The following is a 26,862-nucleotide window of genomic DNA, read 5'->3' as shown; positions in this document are numbered from 1 at the left end:
AGATAGATAGAAAGAGAGACAGAGACAGAGCGATTGCGTGTCTGGCAAAATAGTTCTAAACACTTGACGTCTTCAGTGTGTTTGTAGTGTTGACTACGTTGGTCAATCTGCTATATATCTTGACTGAATGAAAATAATTATAATTCTTTACAAAACAAAGGTGTTTTTGTAAAAAGTAAAATTCCCCGTATTCACTGAAGCACATTCCTTCTCAAACTTTTCAGTTAGGAGGTAAGTAATAGTTGCACGATGTCAAGCTATTCGATTTGAGACGTAAGGGTTTTTTTTGCATGAAATCCGGCAACCATTATGCCTTAGTAAAAATGATCGGGCTGGAAAAATGATGGCAGTTTAGAGAATGTTTTTGCTGTTATTGATTACAAATAACATTCTTCTCTGATTAACAAATCTCCAAGAAAAATCAGAAAATAAATTAAAACCTTTTTCTGAAGGACAGTAAGAAGCAGCGGTGGATCAGGTGTTACCGTACCTGGCTGGAGACCGAAATGATGCTAGTTCGAATCCCTGGAGCATCCACAGTCTGCTATTTTGTGTGCCTTTGGCCAGGCGCTTTACTTAAATGGCACCAGCGTTAGATGATCTAGTTGTGCCGATGTATCATAAAACCACAAACCAAACATCACAAACTAAAGAATTCAAAAACCACTAATTTGCTCAGTTAGTTTAGTGATACCTTCTTTTTCTTTTAAACTGTGATTTGAACCAATATGTCTGCTGATTTTCTTCACTGACTTTGGTTTTGTTCATAATTCTTTTAATATATTCGTCTTCATCATACATTTTATTTTTCAAAACTGTCATCGCAGTGTTACTGCAAATAAGCCTGGTCTTCTCCTTTAAATTCAGGTGCGAAGTGAATGATAGAGGACAACAAAACCATGATACACAACACACACACACACACACATGCACGCACACACGCGCGCGCGCGCACAAACAAATAAACAATGTGTTTACTCGTAAGCACAAATCCTTTCACCAAATGGAGCAGACCGGTATAAAAGAAATGACCAGAATCACTCAAGCCTGAAAATTAAGTAGCAGTGATCACTGATCGGTTTGGCTGTGATACCCTCATTCATGCATTTATATAATAATTTGCAAAAGCGCAGACGAAATAAGGTCTATACTATTAAGTAAGATACCTGAAAACATAAAAGTCATTCACGAGTGAGAATTAGGTCAAAGTGATCTGGTTTCGATGTGGTTCATTTACAGTTCTTGAGATGTATCCAAATTCCAAGTTTCACGTGTCGATAATGAAGGTCAAATATATCGAGTGTGTTCCAGATAGGTACCTGAAACATAAGATTTACTCAAGCATGAAAATTAAGTCACAATGACCTAGTATTGGTTCTGTGGGATTACCAACAACAGTATGCATCCACATTGCAATTTTCATGAAAAGATTTTAGACATATTGAGGGTGCAACAAACAGGTAGCAACAAATTAAAGGTTATTCATGCGTGAGTATATGATCTCATTGACCTAGTGTTGGGATGTTGATTAACTCTAGTTCAAATGCATCGATGTACAAATCTGCATTAGTGTCGGTAAAATGCTAGTCCAATACATTGAGGGTAAAACAACTTGATCGCTAAATATCGAAAGTCAATCAGCGTGAAGCTTGGGTAAAACTGACCTTATTTCGCTATGAGTTACCTTTTCTGAGATGCCAAAATATACCAATTGCCATGAAAGTACGTAAAAAAGAGGGTCATAAAGACTAAGGTATCAATTCAGTGTTGCGCGTCGTTTGCGTAGGGTTGAATTTTTAAAAAGAAAGTGAATCCCAACATTCCTTTGGGATCACGTTTTATTCAGTAGAATCCAGGAACGCTTATGCTGGCGCTGATCAGTTTTATTTGAGCATTCCGATTTGTTTTCTGGCAGCAATTATTGTTTACCTGTATTGCTTCATTGAATTGTACATGTGTAAATATATGTGTAACTACCTTCACAGGGAAACAGGCCAACGTAAGATCACGGAAGCGCGCTCTTATTCACGCTGTTCTAAGAGGAGGAAAAATGAGCTCGTCAACATCACTATAAAATGTTAACGTAGAGGAATGCGGCATATCATATAAGGGTGGCTTCATTCTCAACGCTCTTACTAACGTATTCATTTCTAAAAGGTTCATTCAATTTCCCAACAGACAACAACCATATCCTTTGGCAGAGCTCTTGACCTCTAACGGTGCAGCAGAAGTTGCACACCATCAGTCGGACACGCACGAACGGACAGTTAGTATTAAATAACACTACAATTTATTAGATGTGAAGGGATAAACAGCTGCTTAAAGTTTTAATGTTCGAACAGTTTCCATAAAGTTCTACGGACTCAATAGTTAGACTGCCAGACTGTTCGCCAAATATGTGCGGGTTCGAATCCTACTGTTGGATCAGCCAAGGCCTGATAATGTGGTGCATCTATGGGTAATACACTTTACTTAAATTGCCTCAGGTCCAAATAATCTACTTGCGTTGCTGTGCCGAAAAACACCAAACCAAAACACCAATTCCGAACGAGCAATTTCCCGTTCGTAAAGAGCCCCATAGCCCCACGTTTAATGAGTAAGACATGCACGTTTGTGTTGTAACAAAACTACATGACATACGAAGAGCACCTGTGACTCACCTCTCAATCACTCCGGTGATAACACAGCAAGTCTGGTACTTCGTTATATCTACAATATGGGAGATCCGACAGTCTCGCTCGGTAAGTTTCTCTTTGCACTTTCTGTTTAAATCAGGTTTATACTGCAGTTTGTTCTCTCTGTACAGAAAATTAAGATTTTCTATAATGAGACCGGTTTTTGTTTGTCCCAACCACGTCTGTCATTTATACAAATGAATGATATTAAATGTAGTTCGTGCAATGTGATGCGTATCTGAAGAATCTGGATTTAATTTTAACATGCTTTTTTTAAATATGCAAATGGGTTTAGTCATGTATGGGAAATTCCAAATATAGTGTTCATAAACTGAACAAACATTTACCATTACTGCAAAGGTCAAACAGTCCTATTAAGAATTGTGGAAAAGTAATCTTTTGATGACAGTAATGAATCTTGAGACTTGCAGAAAACTGAAAAATGAATATTCATTAGAAAAATGTGTCTTTGGTAACGAAAATCCAAGACAAGAAGTTGTCAGTTTGGTTAAGCTTAGGATTAATTCGTATAAATAAAACATTGAACTTGGTAGACACAAGAACATTCCGTAGCAGGAACGGATTTGCCAGCTGAGTAAATTGGATACAGAAGATTAACTACATTTCTACGTTAATTGCTCTCATCTGCCCTATACACAAACCTTGAATGAAAGTAGCTGATATGGTACCATCATTCAGTACAAATAATGACTATTAAGTACTAGTATTTATAGTATTAGAATGGGTAGAATATTAATACGATATGTTTCCCTACATTTTTCAACAAAATGAGAGAAACTTTGTTGAATTCGTAACCTCAAACCCTCACTGCTATATCAACAAATTAAGTAGCTGTGAAAATGTAAATTTATATTTATCGTGAATACTCACATATGTATGTATGTATGTATGTATGTATGTATGTATGTATGTATGTATGCATGTATGTATGTATGTATGCATGCATGCATGTATGTGTGTGTGCGTGCGTGCGTGCGTGCGTGTGTGTGTGTGTGCGTGCGTGCGTGCGTGTGTGTGTGCGTGCGTGCGTGCGTGTGTGTGTATGTATGTATGTATGTGAAGATAATGCTTTGATTACCTTTCCTGTCGTTTTATTTTATGCTTAGAAATTGAATTTAATTAAATCGAATTGGTCTTATAAAGTGTGCTTTATTACGCATGGAAGATGTTATGAGATCCGTTCTTACTCATGTCGCGTGACTGCCAGTGACATCATGCAATCATAATAACTTTGAGCGAATTCATAATAGATTATCCTGTATACAGTCAGTAAATAAAGATACTAAAATTAGTTCGGGTTGTTGGCTATAGGATGAAGGAAGTCTGATTCGATATACAGACATTAAAATCGGATTCAATATAATAATCCTCCTTGTCGCTATGACACGTTGAAAGCAAACAAACAAGAATGTTTTATCGTTAAGTCATGGGATATCAGGTAGCTGGCTGTCGTTCATGTGATTGTGCATCATATGAATGGCAATAACCCACCAAACGTTTTATCGACTAGAATTTAATTGTGAGGTCAAAGGTTAAGCAGAAGAGTTTAAAATGTGCATTCAGATGTGCATAGTTTTTCAGTCCTAACGTTAACACCTGAGTCGCATACTAAAAAAATCTAAAAACCGTTTGTAACTCATCTTCGCTAGCCAAGCTTCCGATATGTTAGTATCTACACCTTGGCGGATCGAGCAGATATTTTAGTGCTTTGTCCAAGCGACATTATTGGATTTCACGAGTTGCCTCCCTTAGCAAGTAACGCCAACTAACCAACAGCGTGTAACAGCGGTGCATTGTACATCAGCCGAAAATGATGGAGGCAAATGACTTCAAAAGGATACTTGGTAAATTTAACATCAAAAGTATGATTACGTGCCAGAAAGAAGCCATTACAGGTGTATTCGAGTGAAAGGTATTTATACAAACACAGATCGGCAGTGGAAAATTGCTTATTATACAAAACACGGACCGGCAGTGGAAAATTGCTTATTTAGGAGCCTATTCAAGTTGTGTGCTCCCCTTGTCTCGATCATATCGGAACAGTGTTCAAATTTGAACAACTTAATTTTGATTGTATGCGATGGCTTGCAGCCGCTTCCAATGATATTCATAGACCCGAAGCACAGAAATGTCTGCTCGAGCCGCCAAGGTGTAGATGGGGTTAACATATCGGAACCTTGGCTAGCGAAGATGTGTCTAACTGCAAACAACCTATTCTCTACTGTAGCATAATGCGTCAGCAGATCAGGGTCCATATTGTTTTGTTCTACTGATTAGTGCAATAGACCCAGATTTCTATCGCATTATCCGATTACAGATCTGCGTCTGTGCCGTTTGCTGTGGAACCCAACTTATAAGAGAGAATATACGGTAATTGGCTGATCTGTCAGTGGGGTGAATATGGGTATTTATAATCGGGTAAATAAAATATGAACGAGTATTTAAAAACCGTCCAAAATGTACACTTTCAAATTAGAATCGTCCACGTGAAATATAACCCTGTCTTCAGACAGTGGTCTGTACTTGAGTAACAGTTTGCTTTTTACCTCGTGATGTTCTTTTTATTGCTGTTGTTGATCTCAGAAGTATATGATTCAATAATGCTTTGATAAAGGATTCACCTCACTTTGGAAACGAACCGACAAGCTTCCGGATAAAGAGCCCACGAACTGAAAATAAAAATATAGGCCACTCGACCAGGGGCGTTTGATCTATTGAAGAAAGAATTCATGTGTTCATATTGTACCCGCACGTGCCCCATGCTCTATTAGCATTTGACACTGAGCATTTTCGTGATTTGGTTTTGTAAAATTCAATCCATCAAAGATTGCATGTTTATCATTCTGACAAATACTGTTCCATTATCTTTGAATGGACCATTTAGTAACTGTTGGGATATTGTTCGTTAAAGAATCATAGAAAGAAATATACTAAAAAGAGAAGAGGGAAAGATATTAAAAAGGAAAGAAAGAAAAATACTTAGAAGGGAAGAAATAAATATATTTCACCAAAAAAAGAAAGAACGAACGAAAACGCAGAATAGGAATTAATTTCCTAAAACCTATGATTTTAGGAGGTGGACCTAGTAGAACAAGTTCTGTGTTCATGACTAATGGATATAGGTTTATGCCGTTGTATTTCATGGTTATGGGAGATAGTTCTATGCTTTATATCTCATAGTTATGGGATATAGGTCTATACCGGGATATTTCATGGTTATGGGAAATAGCTTTATGCCGGGATATTTCATGGTCATGAGAAATAGCTTTATGCCGTTATATTTTCATAGGTATGGGAGATAGGTCTATGCGTTATATTTCATGGTTATGGGAGATAGGTTTATGCCGTTATATTTGATAGGTATGGGAGATAGGTCTATGCATTATATACCATGGTTATGGGAGATTGGTTTATGCTGTTATATTTCATGGTTATGGGATATAACTTTATGCCGTTATATTTCATGGTTATGGGAGATTGGTTTATGCTGTTATATTTCATGGTTATGGGAGATAGCTTTATGCCGTTATATTTCATCGGTATGGGAGATAGGTCTATGCGTTACATTTCATGGTTATGGGAGATAGCTTTATGCCGTTGTAGTTATGATTATGGGAGATTGGTTTATGCCGTTATAGTGCACGGTCATTTAGCATCCACAACACTGGTCACTCATCTCTTCAGAACTTGAAGAAATTACTTTGGACACCACATCAGCACATAATCTGTCGTCACTCAATTCTAGTATGGCGTTATATTTTCATAGGTATGGGAGATAGGTCTATGCGTTATATTTCATGTTTATGGGAGTTAGGTTTATGCTGTTATATTTCATACGTATGTGAGATAGGTCTATGCGTTACATTTCATGGTTATGGGAGATAGCTTTATGCCATTATAGTTATGGTTATAGGAGATTGGTTTATGCCGTTATAGTTATATTTATAGGAGATTGGTTTATGCTGTTATATTGCACGGTCATTTAGCATCCACAACACTGACCACTCATCTCTTCAGAACTTGAAGAAATTACTATTGACACCACATCAGCATATAATATGTCGTCACTCACTTCTAGTATGCAAAGAAATTTATTTTGTTTGTTTTCATTTTATTTTTTATTTTAACATGACATGCAGTGAAGAAAATGTTTCTAGCCACGGCTGTTCGGTGGTAACATGCTGTACACACGACAAGAAAGGATATGGTTCGAATCCCACCATCAGATCAGTACGGGTTAACTACCGTGATGTCTCAATGGGCACTCCACTTTATTCCATTAGCCTCGCACTAAATTACCAAAAATGTATTTTTTTCAGGAAGAAAGATATAAAAATTGCCCATGTGTAAATAGGGTTTATATGGACGTTAGCACAACCCTGGCTTTACAGTACCGGTTAAACGATTAAGCAAATCTAATATAATTTTGAAGTTTGCAAACCCTTAGGAAAATAAAAGGCTTCCAAGTATTATATGCCTTAAAGACAAGGGATAAAACATAAAATGCTAAAGTGCTTTGAAAGAAACATACGATAGAAAATAAAAGGGCACAAAATATATAATCCTTAAAGAAAAATGTCAAAAGTTGCTAAACCAACGGCATCGATTTAAACGTTCCAGGTTAGGTATTGCTATTACGTTGGCTTGTCACAATGACGGCGAGAATTGCCAATTTCCTAAATTTTATTTTTTGTTTTGTAGTGTATTAAAACTGTACCAGGTAAGTAGTTCAGAAGTTGGTAGTGTATTGAGAAATGTGTCAGGTAAGTAGTTCAAAATTGGTAGTGGACGTCATCTTACCTGCTGAAGTATCATGTGCTCCATCGTGATGGTCTTGACGTTCTCTGGAAGTGAAGGGTTTATTTTCATCTTCATCGTTAGCAGACTTAACAGTTAGAGGAACCTTTTCTTTGAGGTATTTAATGCTGCAGAAGTGTTCAGAATAGTTCTTTGGTGAAGAAGTTTTGGTAAATGATTTTGCCAGTTTGTTTAAAATGTTTGGCAGGAAAGTGAGCAATTTATCCGATTTTGATAAGTGTGTGAAACAGCTCGTTATTTTTGCCGTTGATTTTCTGTACTATACTCTCTCTCTCTCTCTCTCTCTCTCTCTCTCATGATATGGTTTGTAGCATGGTACATAAGGTCTCAATTCAGATTTTCAGTTATCGGACTAGAATTGAAATATGTAAGTGCTCCTTACCGTTCCTTGATGGGGCCACTGCAAACTCCTTCCAGACCATTATTTATTCAGCCTTTCAGAATCGCTGAAATTGTTTTGGCATTGTATTTCCAGTAACATCACGGAATATATTAGTAAATAACGCTATCTGATCCAAGTTTTCGAACCTTGATTCGCAGAGGAACTGAAAAGTTTCCTAATCTGTTTTGTTCAATTTTCAATTCTGACCGCACCCGGGAGGGTTAGGAGTATTACTTCTTTAGTATATTGGAAATAGTGATTTCCTCAGAGGTCGTGAATAAATTCCAGAGAGAAATCCAGTAAATGGATCGCAGATGGTCAGATCCTGGAACGAATATAATACTGTAGCGTGATGTAGATAGACATTCAACTTATTATTAAAAAGGTAACGATTTTATTTTGAAACAAAGTCTTTTATTTTGTTTCGTCTCTCATCGAACATTTTGCAGCCTCAAAATGTATTGTGGCCGTTAAAAAAGTAAAGCAGATTTAAACGTGTTGCTTTTCACTACAGATGGTAAAATCAGACTGATTAATTGAAGAGTTTTAGGGAAACGTAGTGATCAAAAGGTAAGAGATTCAGCGACCATAGTTTGAAATGTATTCCTAAGATCAATATGGCATTGAGGAGTTATGGTATACATTATTATGGACATTCCTTAAGCGGCAATGTCACTATTTCCTGAAAAGTTGTTTTAAGTTACGAAATGTTTTAGATGAGCTCTATCGTTTTCTTTTAAAATGGTCTCCTGAAAACAGACAGTTGTTTGGTCAGTTTCTTTAATAAGAAGACTTATTTCATCAATATTGGCATTAAACCTCGGTAATTTCGCTATAATATTGTGTCTTACAACCGAATAGAATTACGAGACTTGTGAGAGGAGTTCCTGTCGCGTTAACACGGTGCTCTCCAGTTTCCATACCCTTCAGAGTTCCAATTACGTGAACGCTCTAGATCGGATTATAATCAGATCCTTTCTCTAGTAACCCTTTGCGGTTTCGGAGTTGTAGAATGGACCCGATGCATACTCGCTGCATGTCGTAAGAAGTGACTGAGTAGAGGCAAACTGTTGGTTATGGGTTGTGACCAGTGTTGACTCCTCCCAGTATCTCTTTTGATACCATCATTTACACCAATGTTTCCGCACTTCTTCCCCGCCTCAGAAGACTTCCTTGAAGACGTTGGCTAAACGGATCAAGATGGTTTATATACTTGCCGAGTATCCAGTATGTGGATCCCTAGCACATGAGAAGTGTCCTCTTATTGCGCTCCGTGATGGATCGGTGACCACGGGTAATGGATAAACAAGAAAGCATAATCGAAAATCAAACATAAAATCTGCTGCAAAGAACAAAATCCGTTGTCTGTTTCAGATGTTGTGCCATTTGCGTGGATTCATTTCCACGTTTCGTGGTCATCCAAATCAAAAAAGGCATCCAAAGATTCATCCAAGGGCGTGATTCGCTGCCGTGACTTGGCGTAAGTCAGCGACACAGAAATCACTGAAGGCATGAAGAGTCAAAGTGTCATTGCAATCCGTCGAATCTATATTAAACCTGGCGGACATTTACAGAACACCAACACTATCATACTTACCTTCAATACACCCAGTGAAGTAAAAGCTGGACTCTTGCATGTCAAGGTAGAAATATACATCCCAAATCCATTTCGATGTTTCGAATGTCAGAAGTACAGTCAACACGAATACAGATTATCCAAAATCCCTGTATGTGACCGATGCGGTAACTCTTTACATGGAGAACCTGACTGTAAAGACACTCTGAAAACCGTGGAAAAGATCATCGCGCTAACTCGAAGGGCTGAGGAGAAGGAATTCAGAGGGTAAAATATACCAAAAATATCACATTGTCGGTGTCCAGAAAGATGGTAGAATCTATAAAATCCCTACATTGCCCATTTTTCCCAAATATAGTCATGACCAGTACGAAGATAACAAATTATGCACTGACCCCCAAAAAGCCTATCAGATGAAGCAGCACCATCAAATATCCTTCATTATAGTCCCGAAAACAAGTCATCCTACACACAGACAACATTCTATAATACCACAACAACAAAATCACCAAAAGCCAAACACAAACCTAACTACTGCAGCACAAGGGATCTGATGACCCTATAAACCTGCATAATAGGTTTGGCGAATTTGATGATATGATAGTAGAAGAAACTGCTCTGTGTCCAAAGGACGGCTTCAGACCTAGACGTAATAAGTGTATCACTGTACTCTCTTTTGAAATTCAGCATATATGGTTGTTTCCACACACACACACACACACACACACACACACACCAAATGGTCTAAGTTAATTACTACACCATCTCTACTTTTAATTGATAATTAAGAACATCATCATACAATGGAATCGTCGAGGACTTAAAACCAACTACAATGATGTTCTTCGGCTTTTAAACATGATCCTGCTGTGCTGCCTCTGCAAGAAACCTTATAAAAATGTACGGATAACATCATACTTAAGAATTAGTTCTATTCAACGGCTACTCTCTTAACATTGACAAATCTCGGGAAGAGCTTCTGTTGTTGTAAACAATAATCACCTCATAGTACCATTCTCTCAAAGACAAATGCACCAGCCATTGCTGTAAGCGTCACTTGTCGTCGAGTGATTACATTTTGTTCCATTTATATACTACCAACACCCAAATGAATGAGATTTCAATCCTCACAGCACATATGGTATCAAAGTGCATAAATGGCAGAGGCAAAATGGTAGATGATTCTATTTCCAGACATGATTTGTGTCTATATCACGTCATATCGCAGACCTATTTACATCCAGGACAGGTACATAAATGCGTATCTATATGACAATTTATTCGCCTTCTTTTCTTTTGGATTATGACCGGAAGATCGCTGACGACTTTTATATCAGCGATCATGTCCCAATCTCTCTTAAAAGAACCCCATTGATTTGACCATCGATGAGCAACGTCACACCGGAAATTTAAGACGGCCGACAGGGTTTAGTTTGAATCACTTTCCAGACATAGCTTTATAAACGTCAATGATCATGTTCAACGTTTTATATATATTTTACCTGAGAGTGCAGAAGAATCAATTCCTATGTCTCATCTAACTCTAAAAGAACCAAAATATCATGGTTCACTGAAGATGTGAAGAACCCATAAGTAAAAGCCGAGAAGAACTGAGAAAATGTAACAATTGTCCGACACCCGAAAATTACAGTTAAAGAATGATAGATAACGTCATGGAAAAGCTAAATTTTTTAAAAACTCTCGTTTCTCCATAAAGAAAGAATGGGACACGGTCCGCAAAATAAATGGTAAGGGAAATAAGAACTCTTTCCGACAACTTAATGAAAAATAAAAACTTCAATTCCAAATACGGGATAGCAGATATATTTGTTGAAAGTTTTGCATCACCATTTAATTACTCAAAAGATTTTCGACGTCACCAAGAGAAGGTAAATTTAAAATTTACATCAAATAATTCAGAAAGTTATAATAACCGTTTTCACTGTTGGAACTTATGGATACATTGAACCAGGCTTGACGATATACATTACCATTTGAAACACCTACCGGAACACTAACTAATCGCTTATTTAGTAAAGTTTCAATGACTTATTGATCACTGGTAATGTACCCAAAACTTGGAGAGAGTCCACGGTAATACCTATTTCCTAACCAGAAAAGGATGGCACAGATCCTAACAACTATTGTCCCATTGCTTTGACGAGCTGTGTGTGTTAAGACCATGGAAGCAATGGTCAACGCAATGCTTGTTTGGTTCTTGGAGACCAACAATTTAAAACTCCTTTCCTAATTGGCTTCCGATATAGCCACATTAAAAGCATACACCTTGTTAAACTTAAAACATTCATTCGCGCTGTTTTGATCAAGGAAGAACATTTATTAGCTATTCTTTGACTTTGAAATGCCCTTGATACAATAGAAGTACGGAAGAATGAGTGTCTTCACAAACTGGGTCTAAAAGGCCGTCTTTTATATCAACTTTCATTCGGGTTGGGAATTAAAAATACAAGTAGTCTCCGCCCTTTCATATATTTATGAGCAAGAGATTTGTGTGTCTAGGGTTAGTATTTTGTCTGTTACGCTTTTAATATCAAAATTGATAACATCACCAAATGTTTGGCTCCTGGTCTGAATTGTTCCCTATATGTTGATGATTACCTAATATGTTATTAATCCAGACATATTCAGACAGATTCAAGATTGGGCAACTGCCAAATGTATTAAATTCTCAAAATCATAAACTGTATGCATTTCTGTCAGCTACGAAGACAACATGGTGATCCTAAACTCACGTTGCATGGAACACCTTTACCGGTTGTTCAGGAAATAAAGATTTAAGGTATTGTCTTCGGCAGAAAACTCACCTTCATTCTACACATTAAGAAATTGAAAACTCGGTGTCTTTGATAAACCTTGATTTACTTAAAGTAGTAGCGTACACTGACTGGTGTGCTGATTGAAAAGTGGTTCGTAACTTATATAGAATCGTTTATTAGATAAAAACGGAAATATAACTGCATTCTTTATGGTTCAGGCAGAAAGTCATATTTATAGATCCTAAGTAAAACTTACCATCAAGCAATATAACTCAATTCTGGAGCTTTTAGGTCATCCTCAGGTGAAAGCCGTTTGGCTGAAGCTAATGAGGCACCTGTATCACATCGCACAGTGTCGTTATCTTCACAATATGACCCTAACATTAAAAGCCAGCCTTTTAACCCCTGCTTTGTATTTGTTTCCCAACCCAACTAAAGAACTTTAAAGGGAAAGAAAACAAATCTCATTCTAAATTAGACATTAGAATATCTTCCAGGCTTGACAAATTTATTGACCTTCAAAACCTCCACAAGGTCATTTGTTTCTATAGCACCTCCTTGGTTTATAAAACATTCCAAAGTAGGCTGTAGTCTGCGTGAATGAAAAATTAGAACACAAATCCTTCCATTCGTATAAGTAACTTCTCTACAATTTGAATACATAGACAAGAACTTATACTTACGGCACAAAGGATGGTGAAAAGACTGCTTGTGCAACGATTGTTTCAGCAGAAATCAAGAAAATAGAAGCTGCCTCGAAATATATCGAAACCCAAACTATATTTTAAGCTTTATCATCTTCTCCGATTTGCTATCAGTATTTCAATCACTACACAATAGGAACCGGAAAACCCAGTAATGCCAATATTCTCATCAAATATATCCAGCAGTGTACCACTCGCAAAATAGCATACGTTTGGTTTCCCAGCCATGAAAAAGCAGACCCCGCTGCTAAAATAGACCTATCTCTAAAATACCATACGCTGATTATAAACCTGGCATTAAAAAGGCCCTCATTTAGTAAGAGGCAGGCGTCATGGAATGATGCTGTCAATATCAAGCCCCATGTGATCAAACCTTCTTTAGGCAAATTGACGTCTTTCTAATGAAACATCCGTAAGGACGAGGTAATCATTGCACGAATTGGAATTTGTCATAATTATAATAACCCATTCTTATATACTTAAAGGTGAAGATCCAACTGACTGCGTTTTTTTTTTTTGCAATGAATACGTCACCGTGAAGCACTTAATGATAGATCGTTTCTAGCTCCAACTTACATGCACTCGTTACTACAATGTTCAGAACATGAAGGAGCTTTTGGATGCAGCAAAAGTGTCTTGTATTGTAAATTTTTTGTAGCAAGTTAAAATTTATTCTAAAATATAGCTTGTATGCAGCCTATTGCCTTTGAAGTTTTTTAACCGACACGTGTCCCGTCAATCACCTCAGTATATTTTATTATCCAATTACACTCTACAGCACACAAACTAATTATATTCCCTGCGAATAGGGATCCTCTCCATGTATTATCCTCACCATATCCAAGTTTTGTTGTCTTTTGCATCCCTCGTTGATAATGAACCACTTTACATTCATAAATCATTTATCATATAACCGTTTTTTGTGACGCTATGATTACAGTGCTTGTGCGCCGTAAAACCACACTCAATCTGGCGTCTAGTTGATTCTTTAATTTGGGTTTCAAGCATGTATTACCGATGGGTCCAGCGTTTGCTTCTCTTTCATGTAGGCCGGATATAATCAGTCATTCGCAAATAGCACTAGGTTTCTTATTTGTCACATAGTTATATTGGGCGCTAATGTCGGCGGTTTGCTACTCTTTTCAGGGCATGATCCAATAGATCCCTCTAAAGGAGAAGCGTCCCCTTCCCTCCCCTCCCACTTCTCACACTATGACACATATGACACACATTCCCTCCGTGACTCCGGTCGTACGGTTTTTGGATGCCTTCAGGACTATTAACCATGCAATCTGATTAAAATCAGATCTCCGCTGTTATACATGAAGATGTGAGAGCGACCACATCTGTTATCACCATACTCGCTAATTTGATCAACCAATCAGACGAAATCTTCTGTTTTAGCTTTGGGAGACAGAGCACTGTGGATGAAGAAGATGAATGTGTACCGAACGATCTGATCTGCTTTCAGATTTTTTAAAGCTGCATTTCTACTGGCTAATTCAAAGGTCACCAGAACACGAAACTTAAGGGGTCGTCGTCAGATCTTCACGTAGGACAGCGGAGATATGATTTTAATCAGACTGATTAACCCTGTCTCGCCTTATGGCCAGGGAACATCCGTCTTGATACAGAATATTTATTTAAAAAAAATATGTAAGGTCCCTTCACTGTAACCGCGCTTGCGTAGGAGTCACCGATATTGTTAAGCGGAGACGCGGCTTCCACCAACGTCCTATCTTCGGGGAAGCTCAGTCCCTTCTCATTCTTCACCAGGTGTAACTCTTTCTCTTATCTCTTATGAATACATGCCCCACCACCACCATTTGGGCATAATTCAAGAAAAGATAAATTGTGTTTCACTAACCTTAACATTGTCAATTTCAACAATTTGTCCCTAAGATACAAGTGTGCTTACTTTGGTGATAACGGTTCTCTTGAGAAGCAGGGCTATTGTTAAAATTCAATTTGTGTTATTCATGTGACAGGTATTGATGCACTGTAACCTACTTTGAACTATTTTTTGTTCACTATATTGCGGTTGTGAGCATTTCTCTTGGTTATATTTATTTTGATTTATTTTCCGTTGGAAAAAATAAGCTCGTGTTGTGGTATTAATGGACATAGTGGCTGTTCAGTCATCGTGGTCTCGGTCTATTTTGTTTGACATGCAACTTTTTATGTAGGTGTATTTTTTATGAGTGCAAGACAATTGTATAGCAAGTAGGCCATTGTACTCTATTTTACTTGCGCGTATGTTTTGGGTAAGTTTTGTGTTTACATCAGTTTCTCAGTTATTCTGTGCCCCACTGTCAGGGAAAAAATGTTTGTAGATGTGCCTTGGTGAGCGTGACACCATTCTGTCAAAATGCGGTCACTATTTGCAAGGTTCAAAGAGTTTGGTTGAACATTTCGTTTAGCTCAGTTTCTCGATAATGTTAGCCCCACAGCCTTGTAACTTTGTTTGTAAATACGACTTTGGTAAGTAGAACTTCATTTTTGTCAGCTAGGAAACATTTCATTTCAGAGTGACTCCGGTATATATTTTGTTTAGGAGAGTTTTTAGGCAATATGTTTGGATTCCTGTCATACAAAAAGAGGCGGTGTGGGGTGGGAGGGCATTTGGAGCATGTACAAATTTCAAGTTAAATATGATGGCTCAAATAAATAACACTATAATAACATATAATATTATAGATATATTTTAGTTATACATGTATGTGTACATGCAATGAGATATGTCATTTACCCGCGGACCCAGGTTCGAATCTCCAAAGAGTACAAATTACAAATTCTCTAATTTGTATGCTATTGTTATTTATTCGTATTTATAACAAATTGTATTAATATTATCAAGAATTCTCTTGTAGAATCAAAGGATAGCACTTTCCTTATTGCTTGCTCTCTCTCTCTGTCTCTGTCTCTGTCTCTCTCTCTCTCTCTCTCTCTCTCTCTCTCTATATATATATATATATATATATATATATATATATATATATATATATATATATATATATATATATCACTGAGTTAGAAATTAATAGGCATTATGATTGTGTCAGCTGGAGAAAAAAAATTGAGCAACTTGTCACGCGCGAGAATTACGTGCAGATCATCTCAATGCAATTTCTATTTCAACTAACTTCATATAAAATGCGTAAAGCGTACGTAAATTATGCATTTCAAAAGGCCTATTATCACACTCAGTCGCTGAGTACAATTCGTTTCAAAGTGATGATGTTTCTCAAAAGCCCATGGCTGATGTGTGTGTGTCTGTGTGTGCGTGTGTGTGTTTTAACGTAGCTTCAACAAATTTTCAGTCCTATCGCTACGATGTCTGCAGTGTGGCAGTTTACAGTAATGTGTAGCACTGGGGCATCATGCCACAGACATGTAGCATCACGTTCCACCTAAACACATTATCCTGACCCTAGGCCTACCAGTCCTAACACTAACCTCTTAATGCTGAGCGCCAAGCGAGGCAGCTGCTTGTATCATTTTAATAAGTCTTTGGTTTGACTCGGCCTGGGTTCGAACCCATGACATCTCGGATCCGAGGCGGACGCTTTAAGCTCATAGGCCACTGGAGCGGTCCCATGGCTGATCACACAAAAAGTGACACATGCATACATACATTTTGATAACTGGGAGGATAAACAAAGACTTCAAGGGGAAATATCGTCTGCTTCATAATGAAATATCAACCAAAACGAACAGGAACAACAACACGAGGTAATCATATGTGTCTTGTTTATTCTTGCTTCTTTCCGAAATAGATTATGGTATATAACTGTACTGTTATGGTTTTTGTTGTAGGGTATCGTTTGTCCTCGACGCGGCTGAGGTAAAAGTTATGGTTTTTCCAAACCAACAGTTTTTATACAGAGCGCACGTATAACTCCAAGTTGGACTTTCGACAGTTTGCAAAACAAAATATATTAAAGTTTCAATAAAACTGATTTATTTTTAACTGTCTTCCTATTTGACTTATCTGCTCTAATTGCGATACAGGCGATCGCTTGGCTAATTAAATTTTCGTGATGGACCTTTGAAACTTTGTAAGCGGCACATTTTCCTCGTTAAGCTTTCTTTTCGTTATGGTCGAGTCGACTTGGGGACAATAAAGACACTATGGCAGTTTTAAGGACTTGGAATATCGCTGGTAAGGGATGATATGCTTCAAAATCGCTTGTGGAGCGGGGACGAAGAGGGGCCATTATTTGTTACTGGTAAATAGAATCCACTCTATAGTTTCGCGTTCATGACATGAAGGGAAATGTTCGGTTTCGAGAGTCAATATTCTTTTGGCAGTGATCTTTATTGTAAATATTTAATCTTGGCTGAGCTCTTATCTGACCTAATCTTAACCTAAAATTATTCCTTTATCTCTCTCTCTCTCTCTCTCTCTCTCTCTCTCTCTCTCTCTCTCTATATATATATATATATATATATATATATATATATATATATATATATATATATATATATATATATATATATATATGTGTGTGTGTGTGTGTGTGTGTGTGTGTGTGTGTGTGTGTGTGTGTATCTTGTACATTCATATATACAATAATAATAATAATAATAATAATAATGACAATAATAATAAAATAAGCTCATGTTGTGGTATTAATGGACATAGTGGCTGTTCAGTCATCGTGGTCTCGGTCTATTTTGTTTGACATGCAACTTTTTATGTAGGTGTATTTTTTATGAGTGCAAGACAATTATATAGCATGTAGGCCATTGTACTCTATTTTACTTGCGCGTATGTTTTGGGTAAGTTTTGTGTTTACATCAGTTTCTCAGTTATTCTATGCCCCAGTGTCATGGAAAAATGTTTGTAGATGTGCCTTGGTGAGCGTGACACCATTCTGTCAAAATGAATCTTATATATCCCCGGGAAAACACACACACACACACACACAGCGTCGACAACCGGTTGCACGGCAATTATATTGTCTCTGGCTTTTCCGCACTTACATGCACACATGGATGTGACTGCTTGAAGTTACACGTATCTGTATGTCATGAACTGAATCAAATATTATGCATTTTCTATTACATAAGTATCAAAAAGCAAGTACTTTCATTTTTATGTGTGCCAATCGGGCTTACTTCGTACACTGATTTGTATATCATCCATCCATCCATCCATCCATCCATCATCCATCCATCCATCCATCCATCCATACATACATACATACATACATACATACATACATACATACATACATACATACATACATACATACACACATGTTCAGTAAATTAGGGAAATGGACCCATTTCATTTTGATCTTATAAATTATCTACATGTGTTCTAAGTGAGAGAGAACATGATAATCCATTTAAATCGTTACAGTCGAATGTAAACAATTCCAATTCCTTTATTTTCCTCTCTTAATCTGTTGCGTATATCTCGTTTGCAAGGAGTTCCCTCACTCATGTGTTTAGATTTTAGATTATATATAGCGTACTGTAAGTCCATTAATGTCAAGCTATGTTCCTATCTTTTCTGTATTAACGAAACATTAACTGAATGAAATCTCTTCTAAAGAGGAAAAAAAGTCAGTCAGTCAGTCATGCACACACATACATACACACATACTTGAATAAACACACATACATACATACATACATGCATACACACATACATACATACATACATACATACATACATACATACATACATACATACATACATACATGCATGCATGCATGCATACACTCAAACATACATACATACACACACATACACACATACATACATACAGACACACACACACGTACGTACGTACGTACATACATACACACACATACATACATACACACAGACAGACAGACACGTACGTTCGTACGTACATACATACATACATGCATGCATGCATACAGTCATACCGGTATCTCGGTATATATCTATATATTGCAAGGTTTGTATATGATTTACCTGTATCATTATCACCATATACCTTCAAAGTATATTTTATCTTTTATCCTTTAAGTTTTTATCATTTATTACTTAATGTCTATGGTTCATTTTAATTCCTATATTTCTTTATCCATTCTTTATATCTAAATTTTTAGAGCCATGTATGTATGTATGTATGTATGTATGTATGTATGTATGTATGTATGTATGTATGTATGTATGTATGTATGTATATTTGACTGGTGTTTCATGGCTAGTCAGCGAGTAATTATTTCCAAGAGATACACCTATCCTTGGGTAAATGTGGTACTTTCCATACCTTCATGGTTTATTTTATAGGTCAATTGATGTCTGAGTTAGTGCGGGATGACAGTGAAATTAATACCCCTTTCGACTGATTTTCAAGCACTGAGTGGGTGCCCATGTGATAAACCTTGACACAACTCTTAAACAAAAACGCCCGGATTCTGTTGTATAATAAATACCCCTTCGTTTGGATTGCTGTGCATATAGGAGTGTGGGAGTGGGTGGGTAGGCGTTGAAACAAGAACTTCGGACAATTTATCTCCATCTGACTTTTACCAGAGACGAAACGTGACACTGCAGAAGTTTTTAGTACTGTGTAAATGCATTGTGTCTTTTTTTGGGAGGGAAAGAAAAGTATAATTAATAACTAATTAAATTTTATATGACGAGAATTATGTATGTTGTGCGTGTCTTTCCAATCTGATTAAAGTGTGTGTGTGTGTGTGTGTGTGTGTGATTTGGATTTTGAACGTAGCTTTAACAAATTTTCAGTAATATCGCTACGATGTCTGCAGTGTGGCAGTTTATAGTGATGTCTAGCACTGGGGCATCATGCCGCAGACATGTTCCATCATGTCCCACCCAAACACATTATCCTGATACCAGGCGGACCAGTCCTAACACTAACCTCTTAATGCTGAGCGCCAAGGGAGGTAGCTGTTAGTACCATTTTTATAAGTCTTTGGTATGACTCGGTCGGGGTTCGAACCCACGACCTCCCGCAGTCGAGGCGGACGTTCTAATCACTAGGCCACCGGTGCGGTGATTAAAATCAGATCTCCACTGTTATACATCAAGATCTGACAGCGACCGCTTAGGGGTCATGTTCTGGCAAGTTGTGGTAACCTATGTTGTTGCCATAATTGCTAATTTTATCAACCAATCAGATGAAGCCTTTTAGCTTCGCGTTTGGAGGCTGAGCAGTGTGTATGAATTGGATGAATGTGTACCGAACGATCTGATTCACTTTCAGATTTGTGAAAGTTGTATTTCCGTTGGCTAATTCAAATGTCACCATTGCTTGTCTTTCCATCCTCTCAATTGTGCATCCGTCTGTTCGTCTGCAACCTCAGTGTTATAAGTCTGTTATTACACGTAACCACCGATTCGTATTAAATAGCCAGATAATACATGGTCATGTTTGCAACACCAGGTTACCAAAACCTCTGGGCCAGCTCGACATACAGGCTGTGGCCAGCTGCTTGTTTCGAAAGTTTCATGAGCCCAGGATGCTCTCTCTCTCTCTCTCTCTCTCTCTCTCTCTCTCTCTCTCTCTCTCTCTCTCTCTTGTTCACCTTGCAGTTGGATCCCACTTATTTACGAGTATATACAGAGAGAGACATTAATTTACCTCAAATTAATGTATCAAAAAGTCATATATATCCCGATATCAAAAGTCATATCATTTCAAATACATTGGATGTAAAAATTTAAATCTTTCCAGATACGTTGGATACTAGAAGTCATATCCATCCGGAAACGTTGGATACTAGAAGTCATATCCATCCGGAAACGTTGGATACTAGAAGTCATATCCATCCGGAAACGTTTGATACTAGAAGTCATATCCATCCGGAAACGTTGGATACTAGAAGTCATATCCATCCGGAAACGTTGGATACTAGAAGTCATATCCATCCGGATACGTTGGATACTAGAAGTCATATCCATCCGGAAACGTTGGATACGTATACCTATTAATTACCGTGAATATTGTACATAAAGGTTTTGCTCTATTTACCTACCTTCCCGTCTTAGTCGGAAATAAGCGAGAATGTGTATTTCGCATCTTTTATCTCTTTTTTTTCCTCACCCCTCTCTTCTTTTGAAAATTCTCAGAATAGTTGGATTGATGCCATGTTCATTTTTCTCTTCAAAACATTTATTATTCTCCACTTCCTCCTCCTGCTCATTATAATTTTGTTTTTCCTTCATGGCCGCCAGCAGTCAGTTTTTACTCAGGTACGCACGCTCCTTAAGTTTTTGATAGGGTCTTTGCTAATTTTAATGTCGTTCGCGTCAGTATGTTCTTTTTTCTTTATAATTACGGTTAAATACTTTCCATTAATTCAGTAAGTTGCAAAAACACACAATATCATGGCATGTTAACTGAGATAGAATGTCACCAATGCCGTCGTGATGAAAATTTTCTGTCCGTGTAAGTATCTGGTTGGATATACGTTTGATAAATTAATGACGATTGATCGATTTAGACTATGAAATAAAGAATAATGTGATATTCGATTCTTAGAAATGGTGATATTATTAGCCTAGTTTATTTCTTCACAGTCGTGCAGGTCCGTACTCTACATAACATATATAAACGTTTATTTCACGCGAACAGTGCGCTTATGCGCGTGCGTGTTGTTGTTGTTGTTGTTGTTGTGTGTGTGTGTGTGTGTGTGTGTTGGTTTCAACGGCACTTTTAACACGCTATTTACTGTATCATGCCGAGGAAATGGGTACTAAGTGCCTTTCCAAAGGACACACTGAAGCCTAGGCGGGTATCACTAGTCCAACATTTACCTCGGGACAGGTTCAACGGGCGAACTGGTTTTATCAGCTTATTTGCATCATAGGGTGTGACTTTAAAAATTGCTTATTCAGCCGGCACCCTCGAGGAAGATGCACATGACTGCTCTTCCAACTAAGCTACCACCGCATGCAAACATATATACTATGTGTACATGAAATATCCAAGAATAAATGTGGCAATTTTGCAAGTGTTAAAACAACAAGAGTAAAAAATGTACCTTGTTTTTAACTTAAGTGTTACTATGTGTTAGGGATATTTCAAATACATCTGCCTGAGTTGCCAACTAAGGCATATACAGAAATAAACCCATCGTTTATTGCTAATGAAATAAAATAGATGCTCATCTTTCGGAAGGCGAGAACACCATCGAGTACAGTAGTATGTGGCCACGAATTTGTTCCCAATTCCTCAGATCTGATAAAGCTGTAATTCTATAAGGTTATATCATTTTTTGACGTGTTGGACATAAGCGAAACACATCAGAATTCCTTCCTTCGGATCTCATATTCGAATGCACGTGCATGCCTATCACCAAAACTTGAATATTTATCATTATTTCCACCTTACTTATGTAATGATTAATTCCACATTGCTTATGTAACTGCCGAGTGGTCTAAAGCGCTCTCCGTTACAGATCACTGCCATCTCACCTCTGTCTGCGTGGGTTCGAGTCTCGGATTCAGCCTATGTGTGTATGTGAGAAAGCTTGCCAGTAGCTTCTCGTGGGTCGGTGGTTCTTTTCGGGGTTTTCCCGGGTTCTTCCTCCACCATTAATACTGGCCGCCATGTATAGCCTATCGTGTGCTGAAAAATGGCGTTAAACCCTAAAACAACAACAACAACAACAACAACTTATGTAACTCAGGCTATGACAGAATACTGGCTTTTTTCTTAAAGTGGGATATTTTATATAGTAAATTATTCTTAATCCAATCGTAGAAAGCTTTGTCGTTTCTTACGCAAATCGGAGGACAGTAGTTTTACAGGTTCGCTACACTTCGTCCATGACGTCAGATTGTATCCACGTGTTTCGCTGAGTTAACTGAGTAAATAGTTTTCCTTTATTTTTTCATATGAGAGATAGTTTAACGTATGAATTACTGAGAAGGTACCATCATAACTAAGACTGAATGGTATTTCTAGGTAATGGTACCTTGTTAAGGAAATTATTACGACAATAAATGCAATGACTCGATTTCTGATATTAGACCGTGCGATGCTACGTTGCTCTATGATTACTACTCGCTTCCACGAATTGTTGAAGGAAATAATATCTAATATTTCCTATGAAAAGTATAATTATTTTTGCGTGTGTGTATGCATGTTTTATTTATTTATTTATTTATTTATTTATTTATTTATTTATTCATTTTTTATTTTAAAAAATACATGTTAATGCCTTTCGGTCCTTCATATTTATTCTTACCAAAGGTATGAACAACGTCTTAATTCGACAGAAAAGCCTTAGGAGCATTCAATATCGACCTTTAACTCATCAGCACTTATATGTCTTTCTTGCATCTTGTTTGACTCGACCCCATCCATTCTCTTTTGATTTTCTTGAAAAACCGATAGGCAATGCAGCTTGTTCAATATTTATAGCATAAGGGACCAGTCATTTGTAGGAGTCGAGCTTTGATCGACCAGATTATTCCTGATTTGACAATTATGTCAAATGCTGACTGCATCTGAGTCCATTTATAGTCTCGAATTTTTAATTTTATCAAGAAGCATTAGCAAATTGATGGGCATTGGTTTAGATGGATGGGGAGTTCATTTTAATAGTTCGTAATAACAAACGTGAGATAAACGTTTTGTGTCGAGAAATGTAAATAATCAAGAGTATTGGGTCATATAAAGCCTCCCACTGCGAACTCCAGGAAGTAAAATGGCCAGATTCTACCCAACCACCCCACATGTTTGTATTAGGTGCCCAATGGAGGCAATAGTTTTTCTATGGTATGCGTCCTATGATGGTGTTTCAGTTGAGAGGTCTTGGTCTTTATGTAAGTAATGTTGTTTTGTATGCCTTTTGGGGGATATTCCAGCGTTTTACTTTCGTTGTTTTGTATGCCTTTTGGGGGATATTCCAGCGTTTTACTTTCGTTGTTTTGTATGCCTTTTGGGGATATTCCAGCGTTTTACTTTCGTTGTTTTGTATGCCTTTTGGGGGATATTCCAGCGTTTTACTTTCATTGTTTTGTATGCCTTTTGGGGGATATTCCAGCGTTTTACTTTCGTTGTTTTGTATGCCTTTTGGGCGATATTCCAGCGTTTTACTTTCATTGTTTTGTATGCCTTTGGGGGGATATCCCAGTGTTTTATTTTCATTGTTTTGTATGCCTTTTGGGGGATATTCCAGCGTTTTACTTTCATTGTTTTGTATGCCTTTTGGGGGATATTCCAGCGTTTTACTTTCGTTGTTTTGTATGCCTTTTGGGGGATATTCCAGCGTTTTACTTTCGTTGTTTTGTATGCCTTTTGGGGGATATTCCAGCGTTTTACTTTCATTGTTTTGTATGCCTTTTGGGGGATATTCCAGCGTTTTACTTTCGTTGTTTTGTATGCCTTTTGGGCGATATTCCAGCGTTTTACTTTCATTGTTTTGTATGCCTTTGGGGGGATATCCCAGTGTTTTATTTTCATTGTTTTGTATGCCTTTTGGGGGATATTCCAGCGTTTTACTTTCGTTGTTTTGTATGCCTTTTGGGGGATATTCCAGCGTTTTACTTTCATTGTTTTGTATGCCTTTTGGGGGATATTCCAGCGTTTTACTTTCGTTGTTTTGTATGCCTTTTGGGCGATATTCCAGCGTTTTACTTTCATTGTTTTGTATGCCTTTGGGGGGATATCCCAGTGTTTTATTTTCATTGTTTTGTATGCCTTTTGGGGGATATTCCAGCGTTTTACTTTCATTGTTTTGTATGCCTTTTGGGGGATATTCCAGCGTTTTACTTTCGTTGTTTTGTATGCCTTTTGGGCGATATTCCAGCGTTTTACTTTCATTGTTTTGTATGCCTTTGGGGGGATATCCCAGTGTTTTATTTTCATTGTTTTGTATGCCTTTTGGGGGATATTCCAGCGTTTTACTTTCGTTGTTTTGTATGCCTTTTGGGGGATATTCCAGCGTTTTACTTTCGTTGTTTTGTATGCCTTTTGGGGGATATTCCAGCGTTTTACTTTCGTTGTTTTGTATGCCTTTTGGGCGATATTCCAGCGTTTTACTTTCATTGTTTTGTATGCCTTTGGGGGGATATTCCAGTGTTTTATTTTCATTGTTTTGTATGCCTTTTGGGGGATATTCCAGCGTTTTACTTTCATTGTTTTGTATGCCTTTTGGGGGATATTCCAGCGTTTTACTTTCGTTGTTTTGTATGCCTTTTGGTGGATATTCCAGCGTTTTACTTTCATTGTTTTGTATGCCTTTTGGGGGATATTCCAGCGTTTTACTTTCATTGCTTTGTATGCCTTTTGGGGGATATTCCAGCGTTTTACTTTCGTTGTTTTGTATGCCTTTTGGGGGATACTCCAGCGTTTTACTTTCATTGTTTTGTCTCTTAGTGCATGTTAGCATTTTTAATTGGATGCGGTTGTCTTCCGGGATTTGGTTGGATAGGCTGTTTTCCCATGGGAATTTTTCAAAGTCTCTGCCTTGACCAATTATGATACTATGCTTATGCTCAGCATTTTCGTTAAATCTCATACATACATACATACATACATACATACATACATACCTGTATACATTCATACATACATACATACATACATACATACATACATACATACATACGTACGTACGTTTGTGTGTGTGTGTGTGTGTGTTTTAGATTTTTAACGTAGCTTTAACAATTTTTCAGTCATATTGCTACGATGTCTGCAGTGTGACAGTTTATAGTGATTTCTAGCATTGGGGCATCATGCCGCAGACATGTAGCATGATGTCCCACCCAGTCACATTATCCTGACACCAGGCCGACCAGTCCTTCAGTATCTTGCAACAAATATGTCTCTTTCCCAGTCATGGATTGCATCTGGTATCAGGCGCTTTAGTTTCTACTAAATTTACTGAAAATTAAACCTCGTCAGCCCTTGATGAGACGAATGGCATGACTGCAAAGTCTCCTCGCTAAATTGTTCCTTTGAATTATTTGTAATTGCACCGTCGAAAGTAGTTCTATATGTAGGTTGTTTATGGGTCAGATAATGTCTGGTTTAGTACTGGATGACCGTTTTTGATTTCTACTCTAGTCTGATTCAATTACGAGCAGGTCCCGCCCTATGAGAGAGCATTAATGCCAAGTGGATTAATTTATCATATGCACCGTAACTCAAATTTCGAGTTAGTATGACAAAAGTTATAGTTATTTCGTTTGTGAGTCCTAGCGAAAAATGAAATTTGTAAATTAATTGCACTAATCTCTTAGAAAAGCACCAAAAAAGTAAAATTGTATTAATCTCATGCCGAAATATTTCTTGATAAAAGCAAAATAATTATGTGAAGTGCGTCTGAACAAGAAATATAGAAGTTGGTTGACCACCTTATGTATCATACCAGACGTACTTAATATTAAAGAGTCTGCAATGTCAGCTTAACCTTACAATAGACTAAGCTTCTTAGGTGCGAAAGCCAAAGACGAGAGCGTCTTTCTTTGAGTGGCTGTTGCACAACAGAATCAATACCTTCATAAAGCTCTCCTGTCTATCACTTGATGTTATGACAGAAACTATTGCGTTCTAGTCTAGGTTCAAAATACTCAATTATGTTATTTCATTTATGTTACAAACTTAAGCAAGTGTTTGCTTCGTTTCAAACTTATTATGATAGCTTTGAAATGGCCGAAGCTTAGTAGTAAAAATAAGAGGTCCTGCACAAATAAGGTAAAACTAGTGAATTAGGTTAATCTTTGTGGATTCGTGCTTGACATAAACAACGCAAGGAACGTCCAAGTGAACACGTTTGCGGCCTCAGCTGGGGACGTTTGAATATGTTTAACAGTGTTTGTGGAGAATTAACACTAATCTGTCGTGCACTGTTCCCAGTGTTTGTATAAGGTCCGTGTTATTTTGTTGAGACCCCCGATGTTCCATTTTTGTTCAAGATCCGTCTTATTTTGCTGAAACCCTTTCGC

The 26,862-nt window shown here is 37.5% G+C and overlaps 1 protein-coding gene across 3 annotated transcripts in view; it reads left to right on the top strand.

The window, feature by feature from the left end:
- Positions 1-2,610: 2,610 nt before the first annotated feature.
- The window catches only part of LOC149794367 (uncharacterized), a 396,171-nt gene continuing 371,919 nt past the window's right edge, over positions 2,611-26,862 (top strand). For all 3 annotated transcript variants that reach the window (XM_089968539.1, XM_089968538.1, XM_089968537.1), the window contains exon 1: positions 2,611-2,741. The gene's annotated coding sequence lies outside the window, so the exon portion shown is untranslated. The remainder of the gene's footprint in view (positions 2,742-26,862) is intronic.

This window comes from Sinohyriopsis cumingii, chromosome 8, assembly GCF_028554795.1.
Source record: "Sinohyriopsis cumingii isolate HCF-2022 chromosome 8, ASM2855479v2, whole genome shotgun sequence".
Lineage (NCBI taxonomy): Eukaryota > Metazoa > Mollusca > Bivalvia > Unionida > Unionidae > Sinohyriopsis > Sinohyriopsis cumingii.
The sequence above is the reverse complement of the archived record's forward strand: the minus strand, read 5'-3'. Positions and strand labels throughout refer to the sequence as shown.